This window comes from Bubalus kerabau, chromosome 1 (genome assembly GCF_029407905.1).
Source record: "Bubalus kerabau isolate K-KA32 ecotype Philippines breed swamp buffalo chromosome 1, PCC_UOA_SB_1v2, whole genome shotgun sequence".
Classification (NCBI taxonomy): Eukaryota; Metazoa; Chordata; class Mammalia; order Artiodactyla; family Bovidae; genus Bubalus; species Bubalus kerabau.
The window spans coordinates 63,060,933-63,083,218 of record NC_073624.1 but is presented as its reverse complement, the minus strand read 5'-3'; the positions used below and the strand labels follow the sequence as shown (position 1 = coordinate 63,083,218).

Below are 22,286 nucleotides of genomic sequence, written 5' to 3'. Positions count from 1 at the left end.
TTCTCTCTCTCTCTCTCTCTTTTTTTTTTTTTCTTTTAAATATACTTAGGTGGAAAGTACATTAAAGTGAATAGATGAAAGGTATAATTCATTGTGACCAATATCATCATCATTAATGCAGTTCTAAAACTTTCTCTATAGTTCATGTCAATGGTATTTTATTTTGATTATCTTATTTGCATTATTACTTAAAACATATTTGTGGATCCTGCTTTACATACTAATTCTATGATTCTAAATCTGGAAGATAATAGGAAATCTTCATACAGTAAGTTGCATTATAGAGAGATGATAAGTGAAATAAATCAATGCTTTTTTGCTTTGTCCAATAAAATCATTGTAGTTTTGTTAGAATAATCCTATAAAATATACGTTTTTCTTTTTTTCTGTTATCCCTTTGTTAGAAGATACTACCACCTAAAACAGAAATGGATGATCTCACTTCCTTCACAAGATCAAAATGAAACATAAAAATCTAAAGTAACAACCCAATACTTTTATGACATAAGAAATTAATGATTTATGTAGCAAATAAAATAAATGTTTAATGATGAAATAATTTAGTTACTAATTTTATTTTATTCATATTTATGAATGTAATTATAAAGATAATATGAGAATACTGTATGTATTTTACATATGTATTTACAATAAATAGAATAACCTAATTATTTTAATAAGGGACATATTCACTTATTCAATGATTTGTCTTATAATTCCATTGAAATCATTAATATTTGGCATATAAGACCACCTGACGGGCCTCTTGAGAAATCTGTATGCAGGTCAGGAAGCAACAGTTAGAAATGGACAGGGAACAACAGACTGGTTCCAAATAGGAAAAGGAGTACATCAAGGCTGTATACTATCACCCTGCTTATTTAACTTATATGCAGAGTACACCATAAGAAACACTGGACTGGAAGAAACATAAGCTGGAATCAAGATTGCCAGGAGAAATATCAATAACCTCAGATATGCAGATGACACCACCCTTACGGCAGAAAGTGAAGAGGAACTAAAAAGTCTCTTGATGAAAGTGAAAGAGGAGAGTGAAAAAGTTGGCTTAAAGCTCAACATTCAGAAAACGAAGATCATGGCATCCAGTCCCATCACTTCATGCGAAATAGATGGGGAAACAGTGGAAACAGTGTCAGACTTTATTTTTTGGGGCTCCAAAATCACTGCGGATGGTGACTGCAACCATGAAATTATAAGACGCTTACTCCTTGGAAGGAAAGTTATGACCAACCTAGATAGCATATTCGAAAGCAGAGACATTACTTTGACAACAAAGGTCTGTCTAGTCAAGGCTATGGTTTTTCCTGTGGTCAGGTATGGATGTGAGAGTTGGACTGTGAAGAAGTCTGAGCGCTGAAGAATTGATGCTTTTGAACTGTGGTGTTGGAGAAGACTCTTGAGAGTCCCTTGGAGTGCAAGGAGATCCAACCAGTCCATTCTGAAGGAGATCAGCCCTGGGATTCCTTTGGAGGAAATGATGCTGAAGCTCAAACTCCAGTACTTTGGCCACCTCATGTGAAGAGTTGACTCATTGGAAAAGACTCTGATGCTGGGAGGGATTGGGGGCAGGAGGAGAAGGGGACGACAGAGGATGAGATGGTTGGATGGCATCACTGACTCGATGGACCTGAGTCTGAGTGAACTCCAGGAGTTGGTGATGGACAGGGAGGCCTGGTGTGCTGCAATTCATGGGGTCGTGAAGAGTTGGACATGACTGAGCGACTGAACTGATGATGTGCTAGGAATGTACATGTGGAAACAGTTTTATGCTTTAGCTTAAAATGATATGCAGTATTTATATACTTTTCATTTTGCACCAAAGCATAAATTGAAAACTCCTTGCCTCAGATCTTAGCAGCTCTGTTACCCATATTGTAGCCCAGTGCATTTTCTGCTTGAATATCATTTTCTCTTAGCTATAAAGCTTTATGAAAAAAGGTTTTATTCCCTTGTAGTTCTGCTCCACATTTTTCATGTGCATGATATGACTGATTCAAAGGGATGTTCCAGATGTGTATAGCAAAGCCTCTCCTATTTATTCACATGTCTTCAGTTACTTCCCAGCTCTGCTGCATATATCTTTCTCTGTATTTGGTTTGCTAAAAATTGTGAAAACTCCCTTTTCCTTATTTCATATATTCATATTTCTGCTATGAATAATAGAATTCAAAATCATTGCTTCTCTGCTAGACACTATCAAATGTTGCAGTAATCAAATTGGATTTTTTTCTCTGTTTTATGATGATTCATGAGAATAAAAATGTTCAGAAACCTTAAGAAGATGTAGAAATATACTATCCTCTTCAGTAACATTGGTCTAAAAGTTTAAGGGAGAAATATTTACAGAAAGAATTGTAAGGGATATGGAAACATTTAGTTTTACAAGTATAGATTCTAGGACTAGGATCTGAGGTCCCTCTGGTTGCACTGAAAGCCAAATACTCAAATCTAGTTGTTTTGACCTATGAATAAAGACATGTGTTGATCTCCTAGGAACAAAGCAAAGTCCAGGCTACATCTGTGTTATGCTGTGGACCATGGGGGATTTCTGGAAGATACACTTGGTGTTCTCAGTAACCTCCTGACTCTCCTGTATAGCAATCTCCCTTGAGAATGGTTATGTTCATCCCACAGAAGACCTCAATGATGACATCTACAAAACGATCATTTTCACTAATCACAATTATTTATCTCATGAGTAATAAAATAGATGTAAAATCTTACAAAATAACACTCTTAACCTACTTTATTTTTACTCTTTATATATGAAAATTTTCTACATATACAATTTTTTTGCTTTTTCTTTGACTTTATTACTTTTGGAATTTCAGAAAACAAGGTTATTTCACATTTCTAAGTTATATGATAACTATTATAATGTACATAATGTCCTCACAGTTTTTTTTGTTTGTTTTTGATTTGTTTTTGTTTTTTTTTACCTGTTTTTTATTTTATTTTATTTTTAAACTTTACATAATTGTATTAGTTTTGCCAAATATCAAAATGAATCTGCCACAGGCTGTTACGTGGGTTAACTGAGTCCTCACTATCAATAGCAATATTTAATTGCAGTGTCAATTTTGTCCATCTTATTGTTCATCTTGGCCTTTGCATGTCTTTATCATGTCTTTGACATACTAGTGAGAAATATCACGAAATACAATCTTTTGTTTCTTTCAGGTTCTAGTCAGTGAATTATTGTTCTTTATTTCCTTTGTTGTTGTTTTTATTTTTCCCCAAGACTTTGATAGTGAAAATTATATGTAATCAGCTAATAATATGCCATACATTGTTATATAATTATTAATATATAAGTAACACATATCATATAATAGGTACTTTATATTAAATACAGTTAGATATTTCAATGAAATAACTTTATTTAACATAAAGAATACAGTAATGAATTCATATAATAAAATAATAATAGAGTCACTAATGCAGAACTAGATCACTGCTGGGGGGAAGTCTGCATGAGAATTATTTACTGGATGAGAGGCATTAGGAAAGAGTACAAAGAAAAATAAAAGAAAATGGTAGCATAACTCATATCTGTGACAGAACATGTATTGTTTTTATTTAACTCAGTAAAGGAGCATTTTGGCAGATGTGTCTCTATATCACAAAGATTGATACCTTTGTCCATTTCATCTTTTGTTCAACTCTATTGAGACACAATTGATATATAACATGGTGTAAGTTTAAAATGTACATGTTGATTTTAAACATGTATATATTGTGAAATGATTATCACAGTGGGTTAGCAAACATATCCATCACTCACATAGTTCCTATTTACTATTTTTGTGGTGACAGCATTTAAGATTACTCTCAGCAATTTTCAGTTATATAACACGGTTATATATCACACATTCTGATATCAGCTTTGTGGTGATAGGGATATGATGAATGTGTTTACCCTAAGAGTCCAATTAACAAGCAACAAGGAACTCTTATATTATTCATGAAGGACACATGCACAGTAGTGCTTCACTAGATTAAACCCTCATCCTCATGATAGAGGCTTAATCCAGGTTTAGATTTGGGGATTTTTTTTTTTTTCTTTTGCAGTGATACTCCAGAAATATGCTGAATTGATTTTTTTTTCATCCTTAGTATCCATTATTGATCAATGGCTGGAGCTGTTATGTTTTGTGGTACAAAATGGCTCTATTATTTTTAATCTGCTTTCCAATAAGAATTTTGTGCCATAATACAGAATTTAGTTGGCAAAGTGATGTCTCTTCTTTTTAATACACTGAGTTTGTCATAGCTTTTCTTCCAAGGATCAAGTGTCTTTTCTATTCATGGCTGCAGTCACCATACACAGACAAAAATAATTTGGAGCACAAGAAAATAAAATCTGTCACTGTTTCTACTTTTTTCCCCATCTATTTGCCATGAAGTGATGGTACTGGATACCATGCTGTTAGCTTTTGGAATGCTGAGTTTTATGCCAGCTTTTTCACTCTCCTTTTCCACCCTCATCAAAAGGATGAAACATTATACTCAAATTAAAAACTGAAAACTTTTTATTCCAAAATTAGAAACAAGCAAGGAGGCCCTTATATTCAATATAGTACAGAAAGTACTAGTCAGAATAATTGGACAAAATTGATCAATCAGTAAACCAGTCATCTCTATTTGCAGGTGACATGATTTATAATAGAAAATTCTACACACTTTATAAAAAAGTTTTAAAGTTGCAGAACATAGAATCAACATTAAAAATGTAACTTGCATTTTATACTATTAATAAGCTTTCTGAAAAAGAAATTAAGTAAAAAATGAAAGTTGCAATAGTACCAAAAGGAATAAGATATTTAGGAGTAAACTTAACTAAAGAGGTAGAAGATACATACACTGAAAAATGCAAAACTTTGATGAAACTAAAGACATAAACACATAGGAAAACATTCAGTACTCATGGATGAGGAAACTTATGTATATGTCCTGCTCCCCAACAAAATCAACAGATTCAATGCATTCTTGTCAAATACCAATGGCAATATATTTTTTTACAGAAACAGAAAAAAAAAAAAACATTCTAAAATTTATAAGGAATCACAAAAGACCATGAATAGCCAAATAAATATTGAGAATAAAACCTAAAGCTGGCTTCCAGATTTCAAAATATATTGAAAGCTATGATAATTAAATTGATAGAGTACTAGCATAACAATAGCCATCTTAACCAATTACACAGCATGGGGAGCCCAGAAAACACTCAGGTACATACAGTCAAATGATCTTTGAAAAAGTTGCCAAAAACCCATGGAGGGGAAAATACAGTCTTTTCAAAGAGGGATACTGAAAACCAAAGACTAATAATTTCAAAGAAAAGGAACATTTAAAGAAACTGTAAGTAAACATTTCATAGTAGTATTTGCAGAAAAGAGGAAAGTTTTTCAAATATGAAAAGACGTGCAGAAAAACATTGAAAATATGACTGCTTTATATAAAAGTGTGAATGTACATAAAGGAGCCCAATGTTAAGCTAATTATTGAAAACAAATAGTGGTTATGGGAAAACTGGGTATCTACTTACAAAAGAAGGAAATTCTACCCCTACTTTACACTGTACACAAAATCAACTCAAAACAAATTAAAGCTTAAATGTAAGACATAAAGTTTTAAAACCCTTTAGAAGAAATCGTAGCGGAAAAGCTGCATGATATTGGACTAGGCAATGATTTAATGGATATGACCCCAGGAGCATAGGCAACCAAAGTAGATAGAATGGTGGGATTACATGAAAATAAAAAGCACTTTCACCACCAAACAAGAGTCGACAAACAGCAGAGTGAGGCGACAATCTATAGAATAGAAGATAATATTACAAACACTGTATCCAACAAAGGATTGACGTCTAAAATATGTGCACAAGTCTTACAACTCAGTAGAACAAAACCAGGACAAACCCCCAAAACCTAATAACTTAATTAATGAAAGGACTGAAGACTCAAGTATACATTTTCCCAAAGAAGACATACAAGTATAAGGAGATAAATGGCCAACAGATATATGCTAGATGCTTCATGTCACTGATGTTCAGAGAAAGGAAGAGCAAAAGAACAATGTTAACTCACCTCACACCTGTCAGGATGGCTGTTATCAAGATGATAAAAGACAAGTGTTGATGATGGTGTGAAGAAGGTAGAATCCTGATACCTTGTCAGTGGGAATGCACGTTGTGCAGCCTCTATGAGAAACAGTACAGATTTCCTTCAAAAATTAAAAATAGAACTATGTTATCTAGCAACCCCATTTCCAGATATGTATCTAAAATAACTGAAATCAGGGTATCTAAGTAATAGCATTGTCATATTCACTGAAGCAGTATTCACAATTGTTAAGATATGGAAACAAACCCAAATGTCTAGGGAAGGATGAATGGATAAAGAAAATACAGTAAATGTATTTAATGGGATGGTATTGGACTAATATTCAGCCTTAAAGAAGGAACAATATCTCAATATATAGAACAGATGAAGAGTGAGGGCCTTATGCTAAGTATAATAAGCCAGTCATAAAATGTTAAAAACTGCACGAATTCACTTAGGTGATAAACCTAAAATTCTTAAACTCATAGATTCCAATAGTGGAATGGTAGTTACCAGTGGGTAAAGGGAGAGGCAAATGTGGATATTGCTAATCAATTGACTTAAAGTTTGTTATAGTTAACAACACTGTATTGTGTCTAAATTTTTAAGTGGATAAATCTCATATTAAGAGTTCTTATCACCTCAAAAGTATAATCTGTATATATCTGTAGTGGTTATATATGCAGGATAATATTAATAAACATTATTATAATTTATTGATAGCTAATTATGTTATATGCTTTACAAATTCATTTTCATTTCTATCAGTTGAGTTCAGTTCAGTCGCTCAGTCATGTCCGACTCTTTACGACCCCATGAATCGCAGCACGCCACGCCTCCCTGTCCATCACCAACTCCTGGAGTTCACTCAGACTCACATCCATTGAGTCAGTGATGCCATCCAGCCATCTCATCCTCTGTTGTTCCCTTCTCCTCCTGCCCCCAATCCCTCCCAGCATCAGAGTCTTTTCCAATGAGTCAACTCTTTGCATGAGGTGGTCAAAGTACTGGAGTTTCAGCTTTAGCATCATTCCTTCCAAAGAAATCCCAGGGCTGATCTCCTTCAGAATGGACTGGTTGGATCTCCTTGCAGCCCAAGGGACTCTCAAGAGTCTTCTCCAACACCACAGTTCAAAAGCATCAATTCTTCGGCACTCAGCCTTCTTCACAGTCCAATTCTCACATCCATACATGACCACAGGAAAAACCATAGCCTTGACTAGTCAGACCTTTGTTGTCAAAGTAATGTCTCTGCTTTCGAATATGCTATCTAGGTTGGTCATAACTTTCCTTCCAAGGAGTAAGTGTCTTTTAATTTCATGGCTGCAGTCACCATCTGCAGTGATTTTGGAGCCCAGAAAAATAAAGTCTGACACTGTTTCCACTGTTTCCCCATCTATTTCGCATGAAGTGATGGGACTGGATGCCATGATCTTCGTTTTCTGAATGTTGAGCTTTAAGCCAACTTTTTCACTGTCCACTTTCACTTTCATCAAGAGGCTTTTTAGTTCCTCTTCACTTTCTGCTATAAGGGTGGTGTCATCTGCATATCTGCAGTTATTGATATTTCTCCTAGCAATTTTGGTCCAACTCTCATATCCATACATGACTACTGGAAAAACCATAACTTTTACTAGACAGACCTTTGTTGGCAAAGTAATGTCTCTACTTTTCAATATGCCATCTATGTTGGTCATAACTTTTCTTCCAAGGAGCAAGTGTCTTTTAATTTCATGGGTGCAGTCAATATCTGCAGTGATTTTGGAGCCCCCAAAAATAAAGTCAGGCACTGTTTCCACTGTTTCTCCATCTATTTCCCATGAAGTGATGGGACTGGATGCCATAATCTTTGTTTTCCGAATGTTGAGCTTTAAGCCAACTTTTCCACTCTTCTCTTTCACTTTCATCAAGAGGCTCTTTAGTTCTTCACTTTCTGCCATAAGGGTGGTGAAGAAATTATTGGGACATACCTTATTAATGTGTGCCATAAATAATCTTTCTGTTTTTAAATGAAAATATTCACATTTTTCAATAAACTCTACAGCATTTGGGAGAAGGCAATGGCAACCCACTCCAGTACTCTTGCCTGGAAAATGCCCTGGATGGAGGAGCCTGGTAGCTTGCAGTCCATGGGGTCGGTAGGAATCGGACACGACTGAGCAACTTCACATTCACTTTTCACTTTCATGAACTGGAGAAGGAAATGGCAACCCACTCTAGTATTCTTCCCTGGAGAATCCCAGGGACAGGGGAGCCTGGTGGGCTGCCGTCTATGGGGTTGCAAAGAGTCGGACACGACTGAAGCAACTTAGCAGCATACAGCATTTAAAAACATTTCCCCAGATAAATAGTAAAGGGACTTCCCTGAGGCTCTAGTGGCTAAGAATCCATCTGCCAATCACGAGACACAAGTACAATCCCTGGAACAGGAAGATCCCATATACCATGGAGCAGCTAGTTCCCTCTGCCACAACTAATGAGCCAGTACTCTAGCGCCTACCAGCTACAACTAATGATGCCACGCACCACAATTATGGAAGTCTGCATGCCCAGAGCTGTTGCTCCACAACAAGAGAAGCCACTGTAAATAGAAACCCATGCACTGCAACAAAGAGTAGTCCCGTCTTGCCTCAATGAGAGAAAACCCATGAGTAGCAATGAAGATTCAGTGCAGTCAAAAAATAAATAATAAACAGATAAATTTTTTAAAAATTATAAAATGGTCAAAAGACTTTCTGTCAAATATACTGTAAATGCAATTAATAAGATTATATTTCCTGTGTTGAGTAAACTAAATATCACATCCAATCTCAAAACAGGGATTTATATTAAACAATTTTTAATTTAAGAAGTTGCAACTAACAAAATGTTCATAAGAATGGGAGTCAGAAAGACATAAGAAAAGTTGTTTAAATTGAAAGAGAAATGTATAAACAAATATGATTTTAAACTCCTAGGAATAAAAAGAATAAACAAGATTGAATGGAAGCCATTTTGATTTGAATAAGTTATTAAAATTCTTCACTATATATTTTTTGAAAATTTCCTTGCAAAATGTCTCTAATTTATTATAGCACATCATTTCATTTGCTTCTGAAAAATAGTCTTTTTTGCCATGTCCATGAAGGCTCGTTTGACTTGCTGATTCTGTAGGCTGTAAATGAAGGGGTTCAGCATGGGGGCTACTGAGGTGTTTAGCACAGCCACTCCCTTACTCAAAGCAAGCCACTCACAGTCACTCCCTATCCTGTGCTGAGGGTTTAATGTACACAAAAATGCAGCTGCAATAAGAGATGGAGATGACAATCATGTGGGAAGAACATGTGGAAAAGGCCTTTGTCCTCTGACTGATAGAAGAAATTCTTAAAATTGTTCTGATGGTGTATGTATAGGACAGAATTATTAATGCCAAAGTGAACATTAGAGTAAACACAGCACAGGAAAACCCCATCATTTCGAGAAAGTTTGTGTCTGAACAAGACAGTTGAAGCAACAGAAAATAGTCACAGGCAAAATGGTCAATAATATTAGACCTACAGTAATCAAGGTTTAAGAGCAACATGAGTACAGGGAATATGATTAAGAATGAAACTAGCCAGGAAGAGAAGACAAGCAGTGTGCAGACTCTGTGATTCATGATGGTCATGTAATGCAGGGGATTGCAGATGGCAATGTAACAGTCATAGGACATGGCAGACAGAAGGTAAAACTCAGTGACTCCCAAGAGAATGAAAAAAAATAACTGAGCAATGCAATCATTAAAAGAAATGGTTTTATCTCCTGTAATAATGGTGGCCAAGAACTTGGGTATACTGAGAGTTGTGAATGACACTTCTAAGTTGGAGAAATTTCTGAGGAATAAATACATGGGGGTTTGGAGGTGGGCGTCCAGCAGGGTCAGGGTGATAATGGTCAGGTTCCCAGTGATGCTGAGCATGTAGATCATGAGCAGAAAGACAAAGATCACAACTTGAAGTTGTGAGTCATCTGAGACCCAGGAGGATAAACTATTGTTTCTGTATGGTTTCTCATTCTTCAGTTGCTTGTTTGTTTTTCTCCTTCCAGGAGACCTACAAGAGAAATCACAAGGAATACACTAGAAGAGAGGATTACCAAATATCCTAGTGTCAGTTCAGTTCAGTTCAGTTCAGTTGCTCAGTCGTGTCCGACTCTTTGTGACCCCTTGAATCACAGCACGCCAGGCCTCTCTGTCCATCACCAACTCCTGGAGTTCACTCAGACTCACATCCATCGAGTCAGTGATGCCATCCAGCCATCTCATCCTCTGTCATCCCCTTCTCCTCCTGCCCCCAATCCCTCCCAGCATCAGAGTCTTTTCAAATGAATCAACTGTTCGCATGAGGTGGCCAAAGTACTGGAGTTTCAGCTTCAGCATCATTCCCTCCAAAGAAATCAGAGGGCTGATCTGCTTCAGAATGGACTGGTTGGATCTCCTTGCAGCCCAAGGGACTCTCAAGAGTCTTCTCCAACACCACAGTTCAAAAGCCTCAGTTCTTTGGCACTCAGCTTTCTTCACAGTCCAACTCTCACATCCATACATGACCACTGGAAAAAACCATAGCCTTGACTAGACGGACCTTTGTTGGCAAAGTAATGTTTCTGCTTTTAAATATGCTATTTAAAAAAATAAAAAAATAAAATAAATATGCTATCTAGGTTGGTCATAACTTTTCTTCCAAGGAGTAAGCGTCTTTTAATTTCATGGCTGTATTACTCAGCCATAAAAAAAAATAGATAAAATTGGGTCATTGTAGTAACCTGAATGCACCTAGACTCTGTCATGCAGAGTAAAGTAAGTCAGAAAGAGAAAAACAAATATCATATTAACACGTATGTATGGAATATGGAAAGATGTTACAGATGAGCCTATTTGAAGGGCAGAAATAGAGATGCAGACATAGACAATGGACATGTGAACACAGAGGAGGTAGGGCTGCTGCTGCTAAGTCACTTCAGTTGTGTCTGACTCTGTGCGACCCCATAGACGGCAGCCTACCAGGCTACCCCATCCCTGGGATTCTCCAGGCAAGAACACTGGAATGGGTTGCCATTTCCTTCTCCGGTGCATGAAAATGAAAAGTGAAAGTGAAGTCTCTCAGTCGTGTCCCACTCTTAATGACCCCATGGACTGCAGCCTACCAGGCTCCTCTGTCCATGGGATTTTCCAGGAAAGATTACTGGAGTGGGGTGTCATTACCTTCTCCGGAGGTAGGGCTGGGTGATATGAATTGGGAGAGGATTGACACATATACACTACCATATGTCAAGCAGAGAGCTAGTGGGAAGCTACTCTATAGTACAACTTGGTACCCTGTGATGACCTCAAGAGGTGGGATGGGGACAGTGGGACGGTGGCTTAAGGAACAGAGGATATATGTATACATGTAGTTGGTTCACTTCTTTGTACAGCAGAAATTAGCACAAAATTGTAAAGCAATTATACTTCAATAAAAATAAAATAAGCCAGCAATATAAGGCATTTTTCATCTATAATTGAAATACTTGTAATGTTAAAAGTTCTTTTATAGGTACTGACAACTAGTTTCTATGGAAAATGCTTTTTAGACAATGATTTTTAAACTAAACATACTCTAATTTGAGCAATAACAATAATGGTTAATCTCTGCTACAATTAGTTTTAATTTCATTAGATAATGTATTCACAAATAAACTGGTAGTATTATCAAAAAATACACTTACAAAAAAAAAGCACCTACTTATGAAGAATCTCAAGAAATTCCTGCTGTCTCTTAGTTTCTGAAGCCAAAATTCAACATTTAAGCTTTGTCAAAGTGGAAAATTCTGGGTCAGAACTTAGGTGTTTAGCTACAAGCACTGAAATCTTACTCCCTAAGAAGCACAATGAATCCATCATTTCAAAAAATATGTGAAACACAGGTTTGAATAATCTCATATGTTATTTTGGTTAAGATTTCCTGCCTTAACTGTGGACAATCATAGATTACATATTATGTGTAGTGTTAATCATCATCCAGAGCCCTCAGCATTTGCTTACAGTTTTGAGTATGCAGTAAAAGAAAAGAAAGAAAATTCATAATCATACCAGAGGGAGATTCAGAGAACAGAAGCCATGAAAATAACAGAAATAAAAAGAGATTCAAGAATATCCACACATATTTACCTTACATTTTTTAATTTTATTTTATTTTTTAAACTTTACATAATTGTATTAGTTTTGCCAAATATCATACCTTACATTTTGAAAATAATGAGAAATAATTTCAATAAAGAGCTAATTACCAATGAAAAATAATTTGTATAAAGAGTCCAAGGAATACTTAGCCAATAATTAGATGTAGAGGAATAAAGGTTCACGAAAGAAGACAACATGAAACATTGAAGGGAACAGCTACCCACTCCAGTATTCTGGCCTGGAGAATTCCATGGACTGTATTCCATGGGGTCACAGAGTTGGACACGACTGACGGACTTTCACTTCACTTCACAATGGTTATCAGGAATTTATAGACCAGTGGGGATGGGATTCTTTAGAAGGAGAAATTTCAGAGGAAAAAATATATTAAAATGTTTAGGAAAAAATTCAGCAGGATCAAGAGGATAAGCTCTCAATCATAGTCTACATTATTACTCTTGCAAAATAGAAACAGGAAAATAACAATTTACAGTATGGTTAATCTGTCAGTCTAAGCTGAATGAACTCTATCTCCAGTCGTTGGTTCTCAATTTTCTTTTATGTATTTACCAAAACCACATGATAACTAGTGAAAAGTAATTTTAAACTGACAAGCAAAGAAAGAAACTTTTTCAGAATCCTATTCATAAGCACCTATTTTTTTCTGCATAAGTATCATATGATACAGTCATGCAGCAAATTGCTTTTGAGATCATGATATTCTAAGACTTCTTTCCTGTTAAATATTTTGTATAGTCCCTATTTGCCAAAACACATTTTTTAAAATATTTCCAGTGTGACTCCTACAATAGGAATGTTTTAAAGAGTCAAGACATATGACTTTTGAATTATACTTTCTCATGATATTAAAAGAATAGTTGTAATATATGCTAAAGAGCTTCCCTAGTAGCTTAGTTGATGAAGAATCTGCCTGCAATGCAGAAGACCTGGGTTCAATTCTTGGGTCAGGAAGAACCCATGGAAAAGGAAATGGCATCCCACTCCATCATTCTTGCCCAGAGAATCCTATGGACAGAGGAATCTGACAGGCTACAGTCCATGGGGTCACAATAGTTAGACACTACTTAGTGACTAAACCACCACCAATATATTCTAAATGTTTGTGGCTCAGCTGGTAAAGTATCTGCCTGCAATGCAGGAGACCTGAGTTCGATCTCTGGGTTGGGAAGATCCCCTGGAGAAGGGAAAGGCTAGCCACTCCAGTATTCTGGCCTGGAAAATTCTCATGGACTCTAGTCCATGGGGTCACAAAGAGTCCTACTTTTTCTTAAGAAGTTCTACCTAAATTTGACAAGCTGTGCTATGTATTCAAGACAATTAAAAACAACAATAACACTATTAAACTACTGAGGAATCAGAATTCAGAGGTCAGTGCTAATGGGAGGTGATGTATCATAGACTATTAGAAGTGGTAGAGAAGATTGAGATTATAACTTTAATCTGCCTGGAATTGGGAAGAGAAGACCTCAATAATGCTAGGTCCTTATTAGGAGTGTGAGTGTATCTTTTATGGTAAGTAACTATTGAAAATATTGAAATGAAGCATTTCAGAGTACTCTAATGAAAAATTAATGGCTTAACTGGAAGGCAATGTATTTTTAATCAAACTTTATCTTGGTTAACACATAACAGAATCATAACTTGAGAATATTGAGAGATTCTTAAGCTTTTCCTATGTTAGACAGTCTCAATATGGAACATGCATACATATATATAACATATATATATATTATTTTCACTTATGTGCTCTTAAAACTTACAGAAGTTACATAATGCTCCATGATCATTATATCTATTTTCTCAAAATGGAAAATGTAGATACACAAATAATCAAGAGAAAATGCAATTATTTTACCTTTTCAAAAATACTATTTATGAATTAAATGTCTTTTAATGTTCACCTCATTACCAAGCTGAAAATAAATCTTTAAAATAATCCAATCAATTACATAATATATGTATATTTCTCGCTGACTACATTTTATTCTATTCTTTTAGATAGTATTCAAATCAAGACCCATAGTTAAAGTAAAAAAGAAATAAAAAATATATTATGGTTTAATGCTTATATGTTTCTGGCAAAAAAAATCATGTAACATACTGTGTACCTGTGAAAAATTTTTAATTAATTTATTTATTTTAATTGGTTAATTACTTTACAATATTGTGGTGGTTTTGCCATACATTGCCATGAATCAGCCTCTGTGAAAATGTTTTAATCATATTTCATATTTTAAAATTTTGGTCAAACATAGAAATTGCTCTGTGAATAAAATCCAGATTATTACCAATGAAGGTATAATAGGAATATTAAGCATAGGAATTTCAAAATTACTTAAGGAAGGAAAAATTCAGCTTATTCTACTAATTTTGTTTCATTGTTAGGAGATATAGGCATATATTTTTATGTCCATGTGTATGACACTCTGAAAGGAATGAATACATTTTGTTAGCATTGCTCCCCTTCATTTAACAGATATTTACAATCAGTCTCCAATTAGCTTCAGAAGTGTCCCAAGTTATTGAAGGGGGTGCTTATTGGGTATGTAAATATTGTATTTCATTTTTTATTTTAACTTTTAAAATAAACTAGCAAGATAATGCACTTTTCTTTCATAATTCAACTACTTATAAAACTTAACAATTCTCAAATAGAAACTAAACAACTAGTTCCTATAGAAAGTGACATAGCAATCAGTTTTTAAAATATTTCCTAATTTGAACAATACATTAATATTTAATCTCTGCTACACGTTTCTCTCAGCTCATTAAATAGATTATGCATGAATAAATTGGTAGTATTACAAAATGTAAATTAATGTTAATATTTAACCTCAGATATGCAGATGACACCACACTTAATGGTAGAAAGCAAAGAAGAACTAAAGAGCCTCTTGAAAGTGAAAGAGAAGAGTGAAAAAGTTGGCTTAAAACTCAACACTCAGAAAACTAAGATTATGGCATCTGATCCCATCACTTCAGGGCAGATAGATGGGGAAACAATGGAAACAGTGACAGACTTTATTTTGGGGGGCTCCAAAATCACTGAAGATCGTGACTGTAGCCATGAAATTAAGAGGCACTTTCTCCTTGGAAGAAAAGTTATGACCAACCTAGCTGCTGCTGCTGCTAAGTCGATTCAGTCGTGCCCGACTCTGTGCAACCCCATAGACGGCAGCCCACCAGGCTCCCCTGTCCCTGGGATTCTCCAGGAAAGAGCACTGGAGTGGGTTGCCATTTCCTTCTCCAATGCATTAAAGTGAAAAGTGAAAGTGAAGTCGCTCAATCGTGTCCGACTCTTAGCGACCTCATGGACTGCAGCCTACCAGGCTCCTCCATCCATGGGATTTTCCAGGCAAGAGTACTGGAGTGGGGTGCCATTGCCTTCTCCGACCAACCTAGACAGCATATTAAAAAGCAGAGAAATTACTTTGCCAACAAAGGTCCATCTAGTCAAAGCTATGTTTTTTTCAGTAGTCAGGTATGGATGTGAGACTTGGACTATAAAGAAAGCTGAGAGCCAAAGAATTGATGTTTTTGAACTGTGGTGTCGGAGAAGTCTCTAGAGAGTCTCTTGGACTGCAAGGAAATCAAGCCAGTCAATCCCAAAGAAAATCAGTCCTGAATATTCATTGGAAGGACTGACACTGAAGCTGAAACACCAATACTTTGGCCACCTGATGCGAAGAGCTGATTCAGTAGAAAAGACCCTGATGCTGGGAAAGATTGAAGGCAGGAGGAGAAAAGGACAACAGAGAATGAGATGGTTGGATAGCATCACCGACACTATGGACATGAGTTTGAGTAAACTCGGGTATTGGTGATGGAAAGGCAATGGCACCCCACTCCAGTACTTTTGCCTAGAAAATCCCATGGATGGAGGAGCCTGGTAGGCTGCAGTCCATGGAGTCGCTAGACTCCGGCAGGACTGAGCGACTTCACTTTCACTTTTCACTTTCATGCATTGGAGAAGGATATGCAAGCCACTCCAGTGTTCTTGCCTGGAGAATCCCAGGGACGGGAAGCCTGGTGGGCTGCCGTCTATGGGGTCACACAGAGTCCGACACAACTAAAGCGACATAGCAGCAGTAGCAGCAGCAGCAGCAGGGAAGCCTGGCATGCTGCAGTTCATGGGGTCGCCAAGAGTAGGACACGACTGAGTGACTGAACTGAATTGAACTGAACCTAAATACAAATGTAATATAATATTTACATTGCTTGCTACATTAAATATAACATATAAAACTAGTTTATATTCCTGATAACTAAAACTCAAAGAGAAAAGAAACACTTTGAGAACTGGGATAACTACTTTCATATAATCAGAGGAAAAGGAAGAGAGATGAGAAAAAAGTTTCTATTGAAGAACATGAAGAAAATTAGCTTCATTGAAACAAGGTTTTTGTAAAAATAACTGTGAAAAGAGAGAAGGATGATTATCAAATGTGATAAAAGGGAGGAAACTACAATTATATACACTATTATTATTATTATTATTATTGACACCTTCATTTATTTCCTTAATACATCATGCAATAACATATTCAATTGTCTGAAAAAGAAACAACTGTGTGTATTATATTCATGAAGGCTTTTTTCACTTGTTGGTTCTGTAAGCTATAGATGAAAGGACTCAAAAGTGGGGCAATAGAGGTATTGAGTAGTGCTATTCACTTTTAAAAAGATTATCTTTGACTGATGGTTTAACATACATGAGGATGCAGCTGCGATTAGAAAAGAATACCACATCATGTGAGAAGAACATGTTAAAAAAGCTTTTTTCCTCTCAGTAGTTGAAGGGGTTTTCAGAATTGTTAATGCAATATAGGTACATGATGTGAATACCATTGATAATGGGACCACAAGAGTCATTAAAGCAGAAATGAATCCCATTGTCTCAGTGAGCTGTGTGTCTGAGCAGGAGATCTGCAGGAAGGTAGTTGGGTCACACATGAAATGATCAACAATGTTGGAAGCAAAAAAGGCAAGGTTTAGGGTTAAAAGGAGAGGTATAAAGATGATGAAAAAGCCAGCAATCCAACAACAGAAGACAAGAAGTGTGCAGATTTTACTGTTCATGAAGGCTGTATAATTCAGGGGCTTACAGATGGCAACATAGCAGTCATGGGACATAGTTGCCAGCAAGTAAAATTCAAATGCTCCAAGTAATAAGCTAAAAAACAACTGTGCGATACAACCATTATAGGAAATAGTTGTGTCCTCCATTTCCATAATACCTAGAAATTTCGAGATGCATGTAGTAGTAGTAGTCGGAGAAGGCAATGGCACCCCACTCCAGTACTCTTGCCTGGAAAATCCCATGGACGGAGGAACCTGGTAGGCTGCAGTCCATGAGGTCGCTAAGAGTTGGACACAACTAAACGACTTCACTTTCACTTTTCACTTTTGTGTATTGGAGAAGGAAATGGCAACCCACTCCAGGGTTCTTGCTTGGAGAATCCCAGGGGCAGAGGAGCCTGGTGGGAGGCCATCTATGGGGTCGCACAGAGCTGGACACGACTGAAGCGACTTAGCAGCAGCAGAAGCAGCAGTAGTAGTAAAGAATATTTCTAAAAAGGAAAAATTCTGAAGAAAAAAATATATGGGGGTCTTGAGGTGAGGATCCACCATGGTGAGAGTGATGATGGTGAGGTTACCAATGATGCTTAACAAGTAGATGAGAAGTAGGAAGATAAATAATACAATTTTCATTTGTGGGTCATCGGTCAAACCTGCCAGGATAAACACTGTCACTCTTGTGTGATTTCCCATTAATGCCCTCTAATTTAGGAGGTCTACATAGAGGGGAAAAAAAAAAAAAGTGGAAAGGAAGGAAACAATGTTCCCATTTGGAAAAAAAAAAGGGGGGGGGGGATAACTAGTGTCTAAGGTAGAATTACCAAATTGAAATTTCAGATGGGAGAAGTGAAAAGCAAAGGAGAAAATTAAATATAAACATCTAAATGCAGAGTTCCAAAGAATAGCAAGAAGAGATAAGAAAACCTTCCTCAGCAATCAATGCAAAGAAATAGAGGAAAACAACAGAATGGGAAAGACTAGGGATCTCATTAAGAAAATCAGAGATACCAAAGAAACATTTCATGCAAACATGAGCTTGATAAAGGACTGAAATGGTATGGACCTAACAGAAGCAGAAGATATTAAGAAGAGATGGCAAGAATACACAGAAGAACTGTACAAAAAACATCTTCATGACCCAGATAATCACGATGGTGTGATCACTGGCCTAGAGTCAGACATCCTGGAATGTGAAGTCACGTGGACTTTAGAAAGCATCACTACCAACAAAGCTAGTGGAGGTGATGGAATTCCAGTTGAGCTATTCCAAATCCTGAAAGATGATGCTGTGAAAGTGCTGCAGTCAATATGCCAGCAAATTTGGAAAACTCAGCAGTGGCCACAGGACTGGAAAAGGTCAGTTTTCATTCCAATCCCAAAGAAAGGCAATGTCAAAGAATGCTCAAACTACTGCACAATTGCACTCATCTCACATGCCAGTAAAGTAATGCTCAAAATTCTCCAAGCCAGTCTTCAGCAATATGTGAACTGTGAACTTCCTGATGTTCAAGCTGGTTTTAGAAAAGACAGAGGAACCAGATATCAAATTGTCAACATCCTCTGGATCATGGAAAAAGCAAGAGAGTTCCAGAAAAACATCTATTTCTGCTTTATTGACTATGCCAAAGCCTTTGACTGTGTGGATCACAATAAACTGTGGAAAATTCAGAAAGAGATGGGAATACCAGACCACCTGATCTACCTCTTGAGAAATTTGTATGCAGGTCAGGAAGCAACAGTTAGAACTGGACATGGAACAACAGACTGGTTCCAAATAGGAAAAGGAGTTTGTCAAGGCTGTATATTGCCACCCTGTTTATTTAACTTATATGCAGAGTACATCATGAGAAACGCTGGACTGGAAGAAACACAAGCTGGAATCAAGATTGCTGGGAGAAATATCAGTAACATCAGATATGCAGATGACACCACCCTTATGGCAGAAAGTGAAGAGGAACTCAAAAGCCTCTTGATGAAAGTGAAAGAGAAGAGTGAAAAAGTTGGCTTAAAGCTCAACATTCAGAAAACGAAGATCATGGCATCCAGTCCCACCACTTCATGGGAAATAGATGGGGAAAGAGTGGAAACAGTGTCAGACTTTATTTTTCTGGGCTCCAAAATCACTACAGATGGTGACTGAAGCCATGAAATTAAAAGATGCTTCCTCCTTGGAAGGAAAGTTCTGACCAACCTAGATAGCATATTCAAAAGCTAAGACATTACTTTGCTAACAAAGGTTCATCTAGTCAAGGCTATGTTTTTTCCTGTGGTCATGTATGGATGTGAGAGTTGGACTGTGAAGAAGGCTGAGCGCTGAAGAATTGATGCTTTTGAACTGTGGTGTTGGAGAAGACTCTTGAGAGTCCCTTGGACTGCAAGGAGATCCAACCTGTCCATTCTGAAGATCAGTCCTGGGATTTCTTTGGAAGGAATGATGCTAAAGCTGAAACTCCAGTACTTTGGCCACCTCATGCGAAGTATTGACTCATTGGAAAAGACTCTGATGCTGGGAGGGATTGGGGGCAGGAGGAGAAGGGGACGAAAGAGGATGAGACGGCTGAATGACATCACTTACTCTATGGACGTGATGAGTCTGAGTGAACTCCGGGAGTTGGTAATGGACAGGGAGGCCTGGTGTGCTGGGATTCATGGGGTTGCAAAGAGTCGGACATGACTGAGTGACTGATCTGATCTGATCTGAATGCACTGCTCCTTCATGTTATAAAAATGGTTAATGCCAGGAAGAACAACCCTTTGCATTTCCAGGGTATCTGGACAGTTGATTCAAAGTTTCCCTTCTCCCATTGAAACATGTAAAATATCATGTATGAAATGAAAAAAAAAAAAAAGACAAAAAAAGAAACAAAGTTTCCCTTCTAATTTCACCACTGAATAATATATGTGATCATATTAATTGTTGGTTGATTTTAAGTGAGTAAATTCAAGGAAAATTAAGCAGACTATTAAAGCATAGAAACGTTTTTCCACCCTTAATTTTGTACAAGAATTATGATAGAAGCCATTTTCTATTTTGCATAAGAGCACCTGAATACATGTCATCACTTCATGTTTTGTATTTAACGCAAACACACACACACACACACACACACACACACCACCTTAGCTATCATCAATAAATAGGACTAGTACACTTTTGCCATTTTACTCAATCAAATTCAAATTTCTGATTAATGTTTCATTTACTTTCATGGCAAATGAGATCCACTTTTATGTATATGAATATGAGACATCAGGAATATACTTATTTGGTGTTCTTACTGGTATTTCCATTCCCTTGATATCTATCACCATCCTCATCCTCTCCAATTTGTGTTCTGAAAAAAATATAAGCAAGAATATTCTGATGACCTGAATACACAACAAGAAAACAGCAGTTTTCCTCTACATGGTTTGACTCTAAGAGTAGGTCAGCTAAAGTGAAAATGAAAAAAAAAAAAAAAAAAAAGCAGGATTTAGGAGTGGATAGAAATGCATAACTATGTACTCAGAAAATTATATGAGGTGTCATAAATAAAAGCAAGAGAAAGATAAAGACGAAGTTTATAGAAACCTAGAAAGGTAAGTTGGGTTTTAGTGATAAGGCAGTGAATTTGAGGAAAGCTATTAAAATTGTGTAAATAATAAGTAAAATTTAATAAAATTAAAACTGTACATATTATTAAAATGTGCAACTTAGTATATAAAATTAGTAAATAAAATTTACAAGAAGAAAGTAGGTATCAATGAAATTTCTCTCCGTCTACTTGTTATTTGCACTTGCCATTTTATTCTTTGTCTACAACACAGACTAAAAACGATGACCAGTTTTGAGATCAACACACCTAAGAGATGATGAGTAAGTATTTGGTAAATTTCAAACACATAATAAATCTCAGAATTGTTGACAGAAGTTTATGAGGTATACATTTCCATATAATCAGAATAATAAAATGTATGGCTAACATGTAAGTTATGAAATATTATCAAGATATAACTATTTTCAATGACAGGCATATTTCAAGTGAGTGTGAATCATTCAGGGTTGTATAGCTAGCAACTGGGGAATGCAATGAAGAGCTGAAAGAGTGTATTTTTAATAATTGTCTTCTTAGACGTGTCAAAGTGTGTATAAATAGTTTTAGACCAAATATAGCACATTTCTTAAACAAAAAATGATTAATGATATCCCTAGGGAAATGTAGCTTCCTTGGTATCTTTCTGATCAAACACAAAAAATAATCAAGCTTTTGTGATAGGAGATAGAGAAGACAATGTTTTTTTTGTTTAGAATATCCAGGATTATTTCTTTTTTTTTAATTTAATTTTATTTTTTAACTTTACAACATTATATTGATTTTGCCATATATCAACATGAATCCGCCACAGGTATACACGTGTTCCCCATCCTGAACCCTCCTCCCTCCTCCCTCTCTGTACCATCCCTCTAGGTCGTCTCAGGGCACCAGCCCCAAGTATCCAGTATCATGCATCGAACCTGGACTGGCGACTCGTTTTATATTTGATATTATACATGTTTCAATGCCATTCTCCCAAATCATCCCACCCTCTCCCTCTCCCACAGAGTCCAAAAGACTGTTCTATACATCAGTGTCTCTTTTGCTGTCTTGTATACACAGTATTTGTTACCATCTTTCTAAATTCAATATATATGCGTTAGTATACTGTATTGGTGTTTTTCTTTCTGGCTTACTTCACTCTGTGTAAAGGCTCTAGTTTCATCCACCTCATTAGAACTGATTCAACTGTATTCTTTTTAATGGCTGAGTAATACTCCATTGTGTATATGTACCACAGCTTTCTTATCCATTCATCTGCTGATGGACATCTAGGTTGCTTCCATGTCCTGGCTATTATAAACAGTCCTG

The 22,286-nt window shown here is 36.4% G+C and overlaps 2 pseudogenes; both read right to left on the bottom strand.

Moving 5' to 3' along the window:
* Nucleotides 1-8,999: 8,999 nt before the first annotated feature.
* On the bottom strand, nt 9,000-10,157 carry LOC129641532 (olfactory receptor 6C1-like; annotated as a pseudogene).
* Nucleotides 10,158-16,865: 6,708 nt separating this feature from the next.
* Nucleotides 16,866-18,093, bottom strand: LOC129645592 (olfactory receptor 6C3-like; annotated as a pseudogene).
* Nucleotides 18,094-22,286: the final 4,193 nt, after the last annotated feature.